This window comes from Pteronotus mesoamericanus, unplaced genomic scaffold (assembly GCF_021234165.1).
Source record: "Pteronotus mesoamericanus isolate MK-2021 breed Mesoamerican mustached bat unplaced genomic scaffold, CSHL_Meso_final contig_182, whole genome shotgun sequence".
Lineage (NCBI taxonomy): Eukaryota > Metazoa > Chordata > Mammalia > Chiroptera > Mormoopidae > Pteronotus > Pteronotus mesoamericanus.
The window spans coordinates 19,375,636-19,380,182 of record NW_026555078.1 but is presented as its reverse complement, the minus strand read 5'-3'; positions in this window follow the sequence as shown (position 1 = coordinate 19,380,182).

Sequence of the window (4,547 nt, the reverse complement as noted above, 5' to 3'; positions counted from 1 at the left end):
CCTCCTATGCACCTCACTGCCTCATGGGACCCTAGGGAGCTACCTCAGGCCTCAGCGATCTGAGGGGCAGGGCTAGGTTCCCTACGCCCAGAAAAAGCCTTCCCCTGGGAAACTACCCACTTCCAATTTTTCCCCTCACACAGGGAGCCTTCCTTCTGGGAACCCAACCAACTGGATGGAGAGCAGGCAAGGCCCCGACCGCACCCCCTCAGTTTCCTGGAGGCCTTTCCTCTGGGTCTCTCTTCCCAGCAGCCTGGGCAGCACGGAGAGGGTGCCACACAGCTGAGCCTTCCTGGAACAGCCGCTGAGAGGCTCAAAGGAGGTTGCCCTCCATTTGCCTGGGGCTCCGTTCATCCTCCCACAGTCAGGCACCCTGAGCAGTGGGCGCAGACATGTGTCTTCCTGCGCCCTCCTCCCTCTCGTCTCCCTCTCAGAATAGTTACCTCAGCTGTCCCCCCACAGGGGGTCTCTGCTACCTCAGGAAGGAACCCCGCCTCCCGGGGGTCAAAGACCCTCCTCTAGCCGATCTGAAGGCCCTGAACTAATGCACCTGTTCCACAGCTTCGACACCCAGGGCTGGTAGCGGTGGCCCCTGGCAGAGTCCTAAAGAGACCCTGAGCCCCAAGCCACAGACAACTGCAGAGCCTCTGCTCTGATCACGACCCACGAGGCCCAAGGGAACAGCAGGGCTGCAGGCCCGGACGGGGCACTTGCAGACCTGAGGCAAGTGAAGTATCTGCAGCTTTCTGCCCTCTCCCCAGTCCTCATGTGGTATCCAGATGAAATTGGGCTGATGTGAGAACCAAAAGCATCCTTTGGGGTGGGAGTAAGATTCCAAACAGGGAAACGTTCAAGAAGAGGAGGAGCCCAATCAGCTTTGCCAGGTGGTGGGGAGGCAGGACTGGCCAGGTCCCCGCTTCGTCCATTCCTGGCTGCTGGCCTCCTGGGCTTGGGGACTGGGGGCAGCCCCTGGGCCTGTCCCCGCGGGAGCAGTGCCTGGGAACCCTCCACTCCCCCAAGGCTGCCGGCCTGGATCTAGCCCAGCCTTTGCTGCCATCTCTTCCCCCACCAGCCTCCCTCTCCCCAGTCAGACCAGGAGGGACCTGGCAGCTTGAAAAGTCAGAGGACACATTCCCGGTGGGAGTGGGACAATCCACAGGGGTCCAGCCAGAAGACCCGCTGTCCCTCCCAGCTCCAGCCAGGTGAGGGGCACTGCTCATGCCTAATTCACTCTCCGAGGCCCCCAAACAACAGGGAGCCAGGGGCCAGGGGACCTCAAGAAAGGGGGCTCTGGCTTGGTGTCCAGAACTGGGCAAAGGTTTGATCTAAAAAAAAAAAATTACATCCAGGATCACAGGCCGGGGCGGGGGGCGGGGGGGATGGGTTGTAATAATTCTCCCTCCCCACCGCATGCACTCCAGAGCTTCCTAAGTGGAAACCAGGTTCCTGGCCCCTCCTCAAGTGCCCCCTTCCTCCTCCCATCTCCAGGGGGTGTCAACCTGCTGCAAATGGCCAATGTGCAGCCCCAGGCAGGGCCAGGCACGGCTGTCAGGGCTTCCTCAGGGGAGTGGGAGCATGGCCCTGGCCCAGAGCCCACATGCCACCCAGGGACGCTGGAGGAGGACCCTGCAGTGGGCAGCAGGGAGGGTCTGAGAGGCGGCTGCTGTCCTAGCACTTTCCCAACAGGTGGAGAACCACCTGAGGGGCAGGCAAAGTGGTTCCGGAGCTCCCTTCCCCCACTCACATGGACTCAAAAAGGAAACCAGGGGCCCCTCTTTTCTGAGCCCCCAGGTCTCAGGTGGCCAGTAATCTTTCTTCAACAACACAGAAGACCACAGGTCTGTCCCCTAAACTTGCCCCTCTTGGGAAAGCAATAATCATCATCTCATTTTCCTTCCTTAAAATACCTGAACTTTTTCAGGGGAGGGCCGAAAGGAATCATGCTATGTTCGAAGCACAAAGACGAGGCTGCACCGTGAGTATAACTCTCCATCGCTCTGAAACCCTAACCTCCCCCCCACCTCAATGTCCGTTACCTTTCCAGCTCTGAAGGAATCTGGCCTCGTCCCCCACATCCCCCGCCCCACTTGCCAGCTGGTTCAGTCAGGGTGAGCTGAGCCTGGGGGATGCGCTTCTCTCCGCTGCCTGCCTGGGCGACCTACCTGGGCTGCCTGCCTCCCTGGGGCGATGACCCGCGCAGGGGAGCCTTGGGGCCTGCAGGCTCCTGCTTAGGCGCCTGTCAGGAGTCAGTGGGGAGTTGAGACGGAAAGCTAGGGCTCGCATCCCCAAGCAGGAGCCTGTTTCTGTTCCCTCACAATGGTGCCAGCATTTGCTGCAGGCTCAAAAAGCAATGTGTCGAAAATACCTACAGCAAACAGAGGGTTTCAGCTTCCGGTGTGGACCCTGCAGCCTTCTCTCTGGTTGGCTGGAGCTCATCAAGTGAAACAAAGGTGCTCTGGCTGCTCCAAAGATCTGAGCTGGGAGTAACAGCACCTTTATCCCACTTGTGGCCTCTGTACACAATGACAAGAGCGACTATGCGGTGAGGACCTTTGTGCCAGGGCCCCTGCCAGCGTCTTCCCCACCACTGCCTCTAATCCCCGTAACAACCTGCTGGATGGGCCAGGTGTCCGCACCTTACAGGTGTGGATAACGAGGCTCAGAGAGAGCAAGTCATTTCCCCAATGTCGACCAGCTAGAAGGCAAGGGAGCTAGGCTTCACACCAAAAATGCCACGTGGTGTTCCACTGGGCTGAACTGTAACTGTCGGCAGGAGTAAGCTCCCCATTCCAGGCTGCACGGCCCCTGTGAAGGAAGCATCTTGAACAATTTCATTCTGAAGTCCCCAACCGGAGGGTGAATCCCTCACCTCCCACCACAGACAGACCTGTGCACAGTCACAGTTTCCTTGTCACAGCTTTGACCTAGTGGCCTCAACCACAGGCAGCATGGCCCTTAAAACACACACCCGCTTTGGGCAAAATGGAGATGCAAAGAAGGCATCACACCTGGGCTAACTCACACTAGAAATTATTCAGAGTCCCTCCCTGACAAGCACTGCTCTCCAGGGGTTATTTATGTCACATTATGCTTTTTAGGCCTCCCAGCATGGCTGTGGGATAGGCAGGGCAAGTAGTGTCACCTGCATTGCACAGGTGGGCAACCTCAGGTTCAGAGATTTCAGGTTCAGCTGTGTGACCTTCCCCAAGGTCACACAAAGGCAAAACTAAAACCCTAATTATCCATGTGCACCCTATGATTCTGGCTCATTCTCTGGGGCTCAAAGAAAGACCAATATGAAGTTTAATATCCCCTTCCTCTTTCCAGTACAGAGGTGACACATGTGACTACGTCTGCTTGAGAACCCTGAAAGTGCCGTCCCACGAGCTGGCTTTGCCAGCCCGCTTTCCAGATGGGGAAACTGAGCTCTCCGGAGAGGAAGGGGTGGGGCCCATCCTGCGGGGAGTGAAAGTGGGAAGGGAGCTCTGGGCCTTCCTGCTGTCCGCTCCAGAGCCCGGACCGCCCCCACCGTGGTGGCAGGTCACAGCACCCTTCTTGTCTGCAAGGCTCTTTCCCACGGCGCAGCTCCCAGGGGGCAGCAGGCATGGCTAGAGATAGGACAGGGTCTCCCCCCGCATCTGCATGGAGGTGGGGAACGGATCTGTACGCACTTCAAAGAGGGCCTGTCAAGGAGTAGGGTCACAGTTTTCGGTTTCAATTTTGCTTTTTTAACTTTTAAGCCATTGTGGTATTGGGGAATATTTTGGTAACTTTTTTCCTAAAATTAAATTGAAGTGATTTTTAAAACCAATAATCGGCCTTTGAGGACATCCCACTTTGGGTTTAGGGGTAGGGGATAGAAAGCCAGAGCAGTCAGAAGAGGAAATATGTCCCTTTGATGTGACTGACCCTTCTGAGTAAACAAATGATGTGACAACACAGCAGCTTTCCAAACCCTGCCTGGGCCTCCCGCATCCAAAACAGGTTAGCCAGCCAGCAGGGGGAAGGGGCTATCTTCTGAGAAAGATGAAACCCCATCTGGACAGGGCCCTTTAAAATGAGATCATTATGCATGCGTGTAACGCACTCCAAGGCCCCAGGCCCCTGCAGGAGCGTGACCCCCGTCTCTTGCCACAGGTCACTCGGCAAAGAACTGAGGGAGACCAGCACAGCTCGGCTCCACGCCAGGCTGCCCTGGGTCCACTGGCCAAGAGCAATTAGCCAGGGAGGAAGGCTCTCGCCAAGTTGCAGAGTGAACACCGCAGCAGCTGAAGTGGCCCAACTAGCCCCCCGTCTGCAGGTCTCCAGGGGCTTCTTCAGGAGCTGAAGGGCTAAAAATAACCTCGGCCTTTGTTGTAAGCAGCCGGACCACAGAGATGGCGCTGACTTCAGGGAAGCTGAGCATGCGCAAGGGCCCCGCTCACCGAGACCTGCCCTTTGGGCAAATGATTTTTCCAGAAATGTGTCAGTTATTGTGTGCTGCTGCTGTTGCCACTGCTATTGAGATTCAAACACAGCCCAATCCGCTCAAGCCCATGGGGTTGACT